The sequence below is a fragment of the Platichthys flesus genome, chromosome 17, assembly GCF_949316205.1.
Source record: "Platichthys flesus chromosome 17, fPlaFle2.1, whole genome shotgun sequence".
NCBI classification, from domain to species: Eukaryota; Metazoa; Chordata; class Actinopteri; order Pleuronectiformes; family Pleuronectidae; genus Platichthys; species Platichthys flesus.
The window spans coordinates 20,358,646-20,372,225 of record NC_084961.1 but is presented as its reverse complement, the minus strand read 5'-3'; the positions used below and the strand labels follow the sequence as shown (position 1 = coordinate 20,372,225).

At 37.7% G+C, this 13,580-nt stretch overlaps 1 long non-coding RNA gene across 2 annotated transcripts; it reads right to left on the bottom strand.

Annotated features, from left to right (window-relative positions):
• Window positions 1–3,420: 3,420 nt before the first annotated feature.
• Window positions 3,421–13,273, bottom strand: LOC133972901 (uncharacterized). 2 transcript variants are annotated; one of them, XR_009924497.1, is made up of 6 exons: window positions 13,081–13,273; window positions 12,823–12,951; window positions 10,404–10,480; window positions 9,390–9,582; window positions 8,360–8,464; window positions 3,421–3,713 (listed from the first exon to the last, which is right to left on the bottom strand). It is a non-coding gene; the product is annotated as an uncharacterized LOC133972901 (long non-coding RNA). The 2 variants fall into 2 exon arrangements; XR_009924496.1 differs by having other exon boundaries at window positions 12,823–13,273.
• Between the last annotated feature and the right edge of the window lie 307 nt (window positions 13,274–13,580).

Genomic DNA, 13,580 nt, shown 5'->3' with positions numbered 1-13,580 from the left:
GCTAGTAATCCATGGACAAACCCTGCACCAGAACATAAAGAAACATCAGGGACAGCACAACGCTGAAGCCGTATGGCTCTGGATCAGGTGGAAAGACCCCAGCTAGGCCCCAAATTGTTAAGGACCCACAGCCTGGTCTCATCAGCCTGTGGAGGGTCTGCCTTAGCAGAGTGTGTCTTGTAAATAAAAGGCACTAAGGTGCACAACTGATCATATCTCCCTAACATTTGCAGGTGGTCACTAATATCTGCTGGTGGTCGGCAACTCAAAATCAAGATCCTCCTCATTTCATCTTTTGTTCTGAAATTCTTAGTAATATATGTGTGTGCAAAATGTGGTTTCTTGTTCTCACACCTCAGTCACTTAAAGCTGGATTCATTCATGCACGTTACCAAGATCCACCACTGATGTCAACAAGTTGGAATTAGCCACCACAAAGATTGGCAAATGACTGTGGACAAAATACACTGTATTTACCCAAATACAGTGTATTTTGTTTGAGGGGGTAGAGCAATGGTCCTCTAACCAGAAGTCTGGGGGTAATACTGAACCCCTAATTGCCACTCATAGAAAAAGTGTGTGACAATAACCTGTAGGTAAAACACTGAGAGGTCATCATGACAAGTGCTCAGACCAGACCATTTCCCTTACTTCAACCTAAAAAGATCTATGCCTCACAAACAATAATGTTACTTTAATCAAAGAAATTTGCTTCTATAAAATAAAAGTAATTATTCAGATTAATAACAGCAATGTTCCAAATTATTTCTCTTGTTCACCTTATTATAACATTGAAATCTATCCAGTAAATGTTCAGAATCATGATATAAATTCAACATCACAATATACCTCAACTTAAACTTATGAATCATACTTTTCTACATCTCATCATTTACTTTTTTGTCATTTTTTAGTTCCTCCTAGATCTGTTTCTCAGTTGGACAAAAAAATATCTTTTCAACAAAGTCTACCTTCTCCCAATTTCATTTTATAATGCGTTGGCTCAAATGTTCACTTACAAGAAAGGTGGACATGTTACAAATGTTTGAAAGGGAGATTTTCAGTTTTGTTGCTTGGGTAAGATAGCAGGGAGTGGGATCTGGTTTTGATGGAATTATATTAGGTTGACTTTGATGCTAATTCTCTGGAATCAGTATATGTACCCAGTCATCCTCAGAAACATGTTGGAAATTATGCTTTCATTACTTGACAGATTATTATTGCACAACACCAAGTATTTCAGCACTGAGGAGGAAGTCAACAGAAAAAAAGTTCACCTTTTCGTAAGATACTTTGCCAATGCTTCCATTGTGTAATTTGTGTCCGCAAAGATTTAAACCATAAAGAACTGGAGATGATTTCTGTTACAGTTCGGGTTAGCCCGCATAAAAGTCTGGCCTCTGGGACACATGCTGGGGTTACAAAAACACCTCGTCTTTAATGAGGTGAGGGAGAGGGCTAAAAATAGCTCCTGGACTCCTGGACTGAACCTTCCCTCTCTGCACACTCAGGATGTTGTTTAAGTCTGGTACATTCCTTACACACTTAGCCAGCCTGCATATTTGCCTCCTTCCCTCTGTTTTATTCCATCCAACTTCTTGTGGCCTTAGAACACTTTGTACCAGCTGTGGCTAGATGAAGCTCTGAAGCATTGTCTGCTGATGTTTTGAAATATAACTCTCACATGCGTATGTTCACTCAGATACTATTCCAAAAGTCTGATCCAATTGTTCTGGAATAAATCCCAGTTTGTTTTGTTTTTGATGGGTGTTGAGTCAACTTTTAAGGTGTCGTGGATTGTGTAGTTTGAGATCCTATTGAATTGTATTGGGTTATACTGAGAATCTTTACTGGGCACAAGATGAGGAATACATATTAGGAAAAACCTCTTACAGAACAAATTTCAGTTTTTAAAATAGCTGCCACCAAGCCACATAGTTTTTTACATGATAAGGACCCACACCTGGTGATTGTGACACATAATTATAGACCCACTAAATGTTTTTGTATGATAGGACAAGGCTTATGACTTCAAACTTGTCAGTCAACTGTTAATTTCCTGATTCCTACAAACAGTCACTACAAAGTGTTCAGGTGAAAGTGACACTCCAGAATTTCCTCCACAGAAGAAACCACCTCCAGCGTGGAAAAATATAAGACCGGAGTCAGTATTGGTATTGCTTTTCAGATGGAAGATTGTGAAGAAACACAGTTCAGGACAGTGGTAGTGATAGTGAGGTTGAAGAAGTTTGGAAATACAATGACTCCTCCTACAGAATTGGCCATCTGTTGAAACTGAGTAACCAGGCAAGAACGGGCCTAGGTCAAGGATGTGAACCAGAACTAAGGAGTAAGCCTTCGTATGTTCTCTGGAGAGATGGAAGAACCTGCAATCAATCAGGTCTAAATGGTATAGCTGTTAGACAGAGGCCACTTTGAGCGAAAGTCTGCTTTAAGTTTGCCAAATGCTGCCTAGTTGCTGTTACATCACTAGTTAGAAACAGTTGTGTGTTTATCATTTCCTTCCATTTAGAATGACAATAAAATCACATTTACACTTATGTTCAGTGAGGTCATTATTAATCTGTGACCACCTCCAGACATGGTTTGGCCTCTATCGAGTTCAATCACGCAATAGATATTTTTAGAAGAGAGTTTATGGGCGATCCTTACTTAGAGAACTATAACATAACACAAATTTGATCATCTTAATAACTGACCGAAAACTTGATTTTCCATGCGCAGTGTCTCTCACACACACACACACACACACACACACACACACACACACACACACACACACACACACACACACATACTGGTTTCCATGGTTTGCGGGGCGTGCACTTTTTATCATAACCTGTGGGGACCACCCTTTCTAGAGGTTGTGGAAGTATGAAAAAAATCAGGGACACTAAGAAAAAATCAGTTAGTACATACACACCTTAAAATATCTAAATTCATGAAGTAGTGTTTTGACTGTGCAAAATGGGGACCTTAGAAAAAACGGGTAGGTATGGCTGATGGGGACCTCATTTACATATCATTTGCATGACTCACACAACTTGTTATAAGACTAATGGGGACCATGCTTCAAAAAGCATTTTTATATACATTATTACTGATACCGTAAGTCCTTCCATTATTACATTTGTTAGAGCTGTTTGTTTAAAACTAATAAAGTCTAGCAAAAAAGAACAAAAGTTGTTGATAGAAAATGTAGAGATATAACATGATACCTGTAAATGGTGATAGGGATGCAAACATCACTTTGTACAGAAAATCTTGCTGTTCATGAACTACGCCTTACAATGAAGCAGAATTTGATAGGACTATTAGTGTAATGTGGTTGAAGTGAATATAAACTTATCAAACAGTGACGGGCTATCTATATCCCTACAAAGAATAATTCTTATTCAGTCAAATTTGTAAGATATTTTTAATTTCAGACAACCACATAGCAACCGCTTACTGGTGGTAATCTTCCCATTATTTACTTAATTTCCTCTTGTTGGCTGTAATGCGGTTATATATGTAGAATTTCACATTCTGCCAGCTCCGGTCCTTAAGAGCTTCTGGATCAGCCCTTAAACACTTCTCACAGTCAAACTTTGCTGGAGCAATACAAGATGTGATGAATCGATTCATGTGCCTTTCCACTGCCTTCACGTCTGTCTCCTTCCAGGGTGTTTTCTTCTTTTGGGCAGTTGTACCTTTAAGTGGTCGGAAAAACACATTTGTAAATACAAGGACTCCAAAGTGTGTAAGAGTTATAATCCAAAGTTACAAGTTCTATAAAGTATAAACTAACTTCTACAGTATAAGAAAACTAAAATATACAATTACTCTGCCAAGAAAACACTGATATGTGCATTCTGACTGAAATTGTCAGTGGGAAAGAGGATTTTGATGCCATTTTCTTATAAGCTGAACATGCTGTGTTATATTAACAAATAAACTGTTCATTCTGATCAATGACATGGACTCACATTCACTGACATAAATTTCTCAAAATTGTCATGAAGAAAAAAACTGTATTTATAAAATGTTGGATCTGTTGGATAAATAAATACAATGTACTGATTCACTCATTAATCTAACTAACTATGGAATTGTGAGGACGTAGGACAGGTGTTTGGTATAGGGACTAGTTGTTGTTTGTATGTTTATACTATTAAAACTGTAACTGTTATGAGTCCTACTTTAAGCACCTAATAGACTCTAGAATCAGCCAAACAACCCTTTATCTGATTATTGCAGGCATGAATATACAGATAAAACTACATTAAATGGGGGCAGCAACAGTTATGCGGCAAAGGTCTGAAATGACAAAGTATTGGTGGCAACATCTTAAGTTGGCAACACTGACAACAGTCTCTGATCTGGCCTTTTTTTTATGACTGCTATCTAACGATGTCCTTTATAGTCTGACTTGACCGGGGTTCTTCTACTGCTCTGGGGGCTTCAGGTGTAATGTTTTGACCATCCAAAATCATGTTGTCTGGTGTTGTATAATCGCAGACAGTGGGGCCCATTGAGCTATCAGGATCAATAAGAGGCAGAAAAGTGTTCTTAAAGTTTAGTTGAACTGAAGCATCACTGTCACTGTCACTTTCGGAGATGGTATCTGGTACGTGATCATCTGCACTCTCTCATGACGAATCAAATAGTTCAGAATCTTCCAGATCTGTGTCTTTCATCTAAAAAAATTAATGAAAAGATTATAATTATGTAGAGCTGTAACAGGTAGATGAGAAATTATTCTTTGTGCTGTTTTGCAAGTTTTGTGTCATAATTTGATTATTTTAGCAGTTTATATTATAATAAGCAGAATATTTTGACTGTTCTGAAAAAAAAAAGACTATCGAATTGCAGCAACTTGAAAAATTGAAGTGCAACTGAAAGTTATTGTAGGCCGTCTTAATTTTGGTACAAAAGTCTCAGTTTCATTTTTTGAAGTCTATAATCTGAAAATAAAGGCACATATGCAATAAATAATTTAGTAAAAGTGCATATAAGAATTTTTGAGATCAAAGTTGTGTCTGCTCTGCTAAACTAATTCTGAATTCACAATCTAGAAAAAACATGTTTCACACATTTTAGACACAACATTAGAGTTCATCATGGGGACCAGTTTTATCTAACTTTTTAAAAACAGTTACTACTTGCACACTGTCAGAAGGTGTGTTGTGGGGACCACGTGAATACAAAATGTAGAGTGATAGTTTATCAAGAAAAAAAATACTGTGAAGTTTGAAATCGACCATGAATATACCTCTACCACTAACCTTCAAGATGCCATACTTGAAATGTCATTGTATACCAATTTACATAACTTCTGACCAGTAAAGCTATTTCTCATTCACACAACTTAACACATGCTTTGTGGGGACATTTTACACACAACATTATAGTTCATTGTGGGGACCAGTTTTATCTAACTTTTTAAAAACAGTTACTACTTGCACACTGTCAGAAGGTGTGTTGTGGGGACCACGTGAATACAAAATGTAGAGTGATAGTTTATCAAGAAAAAAAATACTGTGAAGTTTGAAATCGACCATGAATATACCTCTACCACTAACCTTCAAGATGCCATACTTGAAATGTCATTGTATACCAATTTACATAACTTCTGACCAGTAAAGCTATTTCTCATTCACACAACTTAACACATGCTTTGTGGGGACATTTTACACACAACATTATAGTTCATTGTGGGGACCAGTTTTATCTAACTTTTCAAAAACAGTTACTACTTGCACACTGTCAGAAGGTGTGTTGTGGGGACCACGTGAATACAAAATGTAGTGTGATAATTTATCAAGAAAGAAAATACTGTGAAGTTTGAAATCGACCATGAATATACCTCTACCACTAACCTTCAAGATGCCATACTTGAAATGTCATTGTATAACCAATTTACATAACTTCTGACCAGTAAAGCTATTTCTCATTCACACAACTTAACACATGCTTTGTGGGGACATTTTACACACAACATTATAGTTCATTGTGGGGACCAGTTTTATCTAACTTTTCAAAAACAGTTACTACTTGCACACTGTCAGAAGGTGTGTTGTGGGGACCACGTGAATACAAAATGTAGTGTGATAATTTATCAAGAAAGAAAATACTGTGAAGTTTGAAATCGACCATGAATATACCTCTACCACTAACCTTCAAGATGCCATACTTGAAATGTCATTGTATAACCAATTTACATAACTTCTGACCAGTAAAGCTATTTCTCATTCACACAACTTAACACATGCTTTGTGGGGACATTTTACACACAACATTATAGTTCATTGTGGGGACCAGTTTTATCTAACTTTTCAAAAACAGTTTCTTCTTCTAACCAGCGAAGCTCTTTCTCGTTCACACAACTTAACACATGCTTTGTGGGGACATTTTACACACAACATTATAGTTCATTGTGGGGACCAGTTTTATCTAACTTTTCAAAAACAGTTACTACTTGCACACTGTCAGAAGGTGTGTTGTGGGGACCACGTGAATACAAAATGTAGTGTGATAATTTATCAAGAAAGAAAATACTGTGAAGTTTGAAATCGACCATGAATATACCTCTACCACTAACCTTCAAGATGCCATACTTGAAATGTCATTGTATAACCAATTTACATAACTTCTGACCAGTAAAGCTATTTCTCATTCACACAACTTAACACATGCTTTGTGGGGACATTTTACACACAACATTATAGTTCATTGTGGGGACCAGTTTTATCTAACTTTTCAAAAACAGTTTCTTCTTCTAACCAGCGAAGCTCTTTCTCATTCACACAACTTAACACATGCTTTGTGGGGACATTTTACACACAACATTATAGTTCATTGTGGGGACCAGTTTTATCTAACTTTTCAAAAACAGTTACTACTTGCACACTGTCAGAAGGTGTGTTGTGGGGACCACGTGAATACAAAATGTAGTGTGATAATTTATCAAGAAAGAAAATACTGTGAAGTTTGAAATCGACCATGAATATACCTCTACCACTAACCTTCAAGATGCCATACTTGAAATGTCATTGTATAACCAATTTACATAACTTCTGACCAGTAAAGCTATTCTCATTCACACAACTTAACACATGCTTTGTGGGGACATTTTACACACAACATCATAGTTCATTGTGGGGACCAGTTTTATCTAACTTTTCAAAAACAGTTTCTTCTTCTAACCAGCGAAGCTCTTTCTCGTTCACACAACTTAACACATGCTTTGTGGGGACATTTTACACACAACATTATAGTTCATTGTGGGGACCAGTTTTATCTAACTTTTCAAAAACAGTTACTACTTGCACACTGTCAGAAGGTGTGTTGTGGGGACCACGTGACTCCAAAATGTAGAGTGAGAATTTATCAAGAAAGAAAATACTGTGAAGTTTGAAATCGACCATGAATATACCTCTACCACTAACCTTCAAGATGCCATACTTGAAATGTCATTGTTTACCAATTTACATAACTTCTGTACGGTAAAGTTATTTCTCATTCACACAACTTAACACATGCTTTGTGGGGACATTTTGCACACTACATTATAGTTCATTGTGGGGACCAGTTTTATCAAATTTTTCTGAAACAGTTTCTTCTTCTGACCAGCGAAGCTCTTTCTCGTTCACACAACTTAACACATGCTTTGTGGGGACATTTTACACACAACATTATAGTTCATTGTGGGGACCAGTTTTATCTAACTTTTCAAAAACAGTTACTACTTGCACACTGTCAGAAGGTGTGTTGTGGGGACCACGTGACTCCAAAATGTAGAGTGAGAATTTATCAAGAAAGAAAATACTGTGAAGTTTGAAATCGACCATGAATATACCTCTACCACTAACCTTCAAGATGCCATACTTGAAATGTCATTGTTTACCAATTTACATAACTTCTGTACGGTAAAGTTATTTCTCATTCACACAACTTAACACATGCTTTGTGGGGACATTTTGCACACTACATTATAGTTCATTGTGGGGACCAGTTTTATCAAATTTTTCTGAAACAGTTTCTTCTTCTGACCAGCGAAGCTCTTTCTCGTTCACACAACTTAACACATGCTTTGTGGGGACATTTTGCACACTACATTATAGTTCATTGTGGGGACCAGTTTTATCAAATTTTTCTGAAACAGTTTCTTCTTCTGACCAGCGAAGCTCTTTCTCGTTCACACAACTTAACACATGCTTTGTGGGGACATTTTACACAAAACATTGCATTTCCTTGTGTGTACAAGTTTTACCTAATTGTTCACACACAGTTTCTACACAAACTCGGAACAAAGAGTGATCATATAATGATAAAACAGTGATGGACATGAATTTACCTCTTCAGGTGGTGTCTTTGGCCCAAAGGCACAAGCCATCAGACTCTCTGAGTGGACAGGATCTGAATCATCCTCCTCCATGGTGTTAACAGTGATGCTGGTCGTCTGTAAACAAAAGTAAAACGTTCCCAAGATTTACTTATATTATATTCTAATATTTCTATTCAGATAAAGTTTTGAGATTACATCCATGTCATAAGCAGGACTGGATACATTTGGCAAATGACCCTGATTCTTTAACATATAAAGTGATAGCATTTCAATGCTTTTTAATTATGCCCAAACCCATTACCCTAACCCTACCCCTTGTTTTCGAGGGTATTCTTTCCCCTTGAAACAGAGGTTGAAATCTTCCCCATCTAATTGGGACAGCCCTCCAAGAGCTGTTACATAACCAGTGGTCATCGCAAAAACCTGCAACGACATCAGTAGTCTTTGATGTAAACACAAGCGACAAAAGGTTTTGCTGGGTATGTCATTGTAAAAACATTATTGAGATCTCTAATGAACCAATGCTATTGTTTGCATTCACTAAAGTGACAAACCTATAATATCCTAATATCATCTATGCTAATGCAGGTGAATCAATGACTTTTCCATTCATCCAATGGAAGTTGAAAAGTTTGGACACTCTGCACTATTTCACATATAAATCAAAATCAGAGCTTCAGGCTGCTTGCAGAGGTTTGTAGACAACCCTGCTAGGATGCAGTGTTAATAGAGGATCATTCAGTTCAGTAACATAATATCTATAATGATCTAAACTGACCTTCAATAGCTTCTTAAAACTTTTGTAAATTAGATTCCTGTTTGTTATTTCATGTTCCTGTTATTTTCACTACACTAAGTGGTCGCTCATACATAGCAGCTTAAAGCAGGTTGTGATAGGCAATCCTGGTATTTTTTGTATATGTAACGTGTACATGGTTATAACAATATTAATACAGCCAAATTAGGTCCACATATTTCTCATTCTACTATTTGTTGTGATACTTGACTCATTGTATTTGCTGTGTTCTGTGCTACATACCTGTGTTTGCCATGGGCAGTCTTCACCTCTATAGTTATAGGCGATTTCTTCTCCTTCTTTGATGTCATCCAGGGCAAATAAACAAAGGTGGGGTTCTCCATTAACACCAATTTTTTTCATTTTGGAGTAAGGACGTCTGTGTTCATCATTAACTTGTCACCCAATTGAGCCATCTTCTCTGAAGGCATCAATACTTGAGAAATTGGAAAAATTGAAAAAGAAAAAATACAAATGTCACAATATATCACAATAAAACCAGAGCCCCACTTAGTATAACTTAAAATAGTATATGGAGTGTAGTTTAGGAATTCTTAAGTTCACTTGAAGGCAAACATGAATGCAGCACATCAGGGGTGGTAAAGTTTTCTCCTTCTCTGGGATTCTGCATCACTTATTATATCCTTAAAATGCAGATGCAGATTAAGATGCATTTATTAGTCCCAAACACATGCACAGACATGCAAAGGCACACTCATGCAGGTAGGGAAATTTAATCTCTGCTTTTGACCCATCTGGTGCAGGATACACAGAGCAGTGAGCGACCATGTACGGCGCTCGGGGAGCAGATGTTGGGGGAGTAAGGTGCCTTTCTCAGGGGCACTAGACAGGGTAGGGAAACTCTTGGATTTTTGGACAGATCAATCCAGGTTCATCTTTTGTTGTTTCTCCGTGGAGTCGAACCAAAGACGAACCAGAGACGAACCAGAAACCTTCTCTGCCCATAGTCCAAGTTTCTGCCGATAGACCACCGCCTCTAGACCTCCCCCCTATATATAACAAAGTTGTACCCTTTGCAAATATACCACATCCTGCAAACAATAAAAACATTTTCAATAAAACAGGAGGATCCATTAATTCTATTCCTTGACAATGAGTTTATGCTAATATATACTACAAAACAAACCAAAACTGACCACTGCAGCATTCTAGTCCCTATTAAATGTACTCTGGAGCTTTTCTTTTGATTTTAAATGATAATTATTTATTGATTATTTACAGCAGATACCACCTTACCTTTTGCTGCATAAATATACTGGACCTCTAATTTGCAGATGTGTATCATGTTGAATTGCTGATCCGTGGTGGCATTTCTGAAGGAAAAGATTAAAACAAATGAGTTTACTTTAAAATTATTGTTTGATTTGTTTGCTTAGTAAGATTTTGTGGTACTACAAATTGTTGTTGTTTCCTAAAACCTCATGAGGATTGTTTTTCTTGCAAAATTCAACTACAGAAACATTCTCCTTCACTCTCTGTCATGAGTAACGTTCCTGCCTACAGGATGATGCATACTCCTGTGCGTTGTTGCATAAACTATACACATCTACAAACATATATGCACCGTATATCTGTCTTGTGCATGTGTGAAAGCTAAACCGGGTCAAATCTAAAGCCAATTCTTTAGATTTTACCTGCAGGTCATGCCTGAAAACACCTTAAATGAGAGATGATTATGTCTGAATAATTATGAAGGAGTTTGGCTTTCACATATAAAGAACACAGCAGGAGAATTCAGACAGGAGGAGGCGCCTGGGTAGAGCAAGCCAGAGGCATGACATGATGATAAATTCAGTATCAGAGAGCATAGTATTTTTTTTTACAGCACATCAAAGATGATGGCAAAAGAATGTAATTGTATTTAGTTTTGCATTTACACCAATGTTACAAGCATTTGAATATGTCCTCATTATCAACAAAGAGTCAACAGGGAGATTTTTCATGCTGAGATATTTTTATTATCCCAGTCTCACGTGTGTGAGCTGTTAAAAACACTATGAATTTGCCTACTCGCCGGCTCTGAATCCTCCGGATAATCTCCTACTGTATTTTCTCAATGGCTTATTCGGACAATCTGCAGAGTTTTTACTGGGGGGGTGACAGAAGAAACTCTGGATTATCTGGAGCGTTTGCGTTTTTACAAACTGCCCCCATCTGGATAGTCTCTTGGTATCATCCAGATTGCAGTGCATGTTTAAAAGCAACTTAAAGAGAGTAAAGTAAGAAGGAAAACAAAGCAGCAGCTATTTTCTGTTGTGATTTTATACGGGAAATAGATGCATCACTATTTAACTTCATTTAAATTCAACAAATGTGGTGTTATTCCCACATAATAACTGGTAGTGTTGAGACCTTTTCTCTTATCTACCAGGGCAACACAGAACAGAAGTGGGTTAAATGAAAACCATGAAAGAATTATCCATAGACTATTCAATATTATTAAGATTAAGATTAAGATGCATTTATTTGTCTCAAACACATGCACAGACATGCAAAGGCACACTCATGAAGGAAGGGAAATTTAATCTCTGCTTTTGACCCATCTGGTGCAGGACACACAGAGCAGTGAGCGACCATGTACGGTGCTCGGGGAGCAGATGTTGGGGGAGTAAGGTGCCTTGCTCAGGGGCACTAGACAGGGCAGGGAGACTCTTGGATTTTTGGACAGATCAATCCAGGTTCGTCTTTGGTTGTCTCTCTGTGGAGTCGAACCAGAGACGAACCAGAGACCTTCTCTGCCCACAGTCCAAGTTTCTGCCACTAGACCACCGCCTTATGAATACAAATACACCTTTCAATTACATTGACCTCATCACACAAGAACTTCTCTCTCCCCTGCTTTAGCTGTACAAACACTTTAACTTTCTATCTGCAAAAAAAGTAATATTCACAGTAAAATTTCTCAGCTTTTACCTGTTTATTTGCCTGACGTTAATAACCTACTGCTCTACTTTTCTATTCTAGACATTTTATCATATTAGTGACTTGTCATTTGTGATTGTAGCTAATTTAACTTAACTGCAGGTTTTAGATTTAATCTTCTATCATTTAATTCCAGATTTATGCCTCTGACCATGTTTCTTTAATAACCTGCTCTGCCTCTTCCACATGAACCTGCCCATGTTAAATAAGAAAATAAGTTAAAAGGGCCGGTTCATAACCAGCTTCCAAATAGAGGTTATCCAGAGCAGCCAGGTTACACTTCCTCTGTTGTTTAAAATTTAAAGCCCCTCAGCGGAAGCTACAGTCAGACTTAAATTATTCTGTATAATGGTACTGTGTAAAATGAGAACAGCTGTAATTTGAATTGTCTGACTATAGTCAAAACCTGTGCTCTATAATGTTCTCTATTAATTAACTTAAACATACTAAATATAGCATAACAGGGCTTATATTGATCTTAAGTTCATCATAACAAAATGAGACTCAAAACTCAGAAATGCTTGACTTGATTGTCTCCTTCAGTTTACATAAACTCCTACACATATGCATCATGCATGCAAGTAGTAATAGAAATGCAGTAAAACATTTGAGGTCTTACACTTAGCCTTTGTAGCTAATCAGAGCTATTAATCATGCTAGCTAGGTACAAGTAATACATGCAATTTGAGGATTCAACACTGCTTATAATTATTTAAGATACAACTGTGCTTACCTTATGCTTTACTTTTGCTCCTCTGCACATGTTCTTATCTTCTTAGCTAGTTTCTCCAGCAAATAATCTTCTTTTACTGTTGATAGCTACCTCTTGATGCTGAAAATGTCCTCGCTGCTTGAATCATTCCTAATGGGGACAAGGAAGTGGGTGGCACCCAACCATATTTGGAAGATGTGTGTGTGTGAAGCAGTGGGTGCAGTACTAACTAGAAACAGTAGGGCCACCAATGAGCAATGCTCACACACTCACACTCACCAAAAAACATGTCGTATGGGCCAATGCTTAAAACTTCACGGGCACCTTCAGAGTAGCTCTAGTAGTCATTTAAAAGGGTTATCCTCATGGGGACCGGGATTTTGGTCCCCAAAGCGCAACCGGTCCCCATGACGTGACTGTGTAAACAGTCAACGGTCCCCATCGCGTGATGATTACCAGAACACACACACACACACACACACAAGACACACACCAGACACACACACAATCACACACAAACACACCCATACACACCACAGCAGGCCCTGACATCCCAGCTGTGCTAATCCAGATGGAAAATGAAATATGAAAAGTAATGTACTGAATGCATATTGAGGTCATGATTTTGACAGAAGTTGCTGGTGGCTTGGATGTTGTACCGGCCTGACCTAGCCTGGATGCCAGACGAACTTAGCCCCGCCCACAACATTTGAGGTCGGGAAGTTCGGTCTGGAGTCGCTCCGTTGAGGAGAAATTATGCCCGACCGGGCCAATCAGAT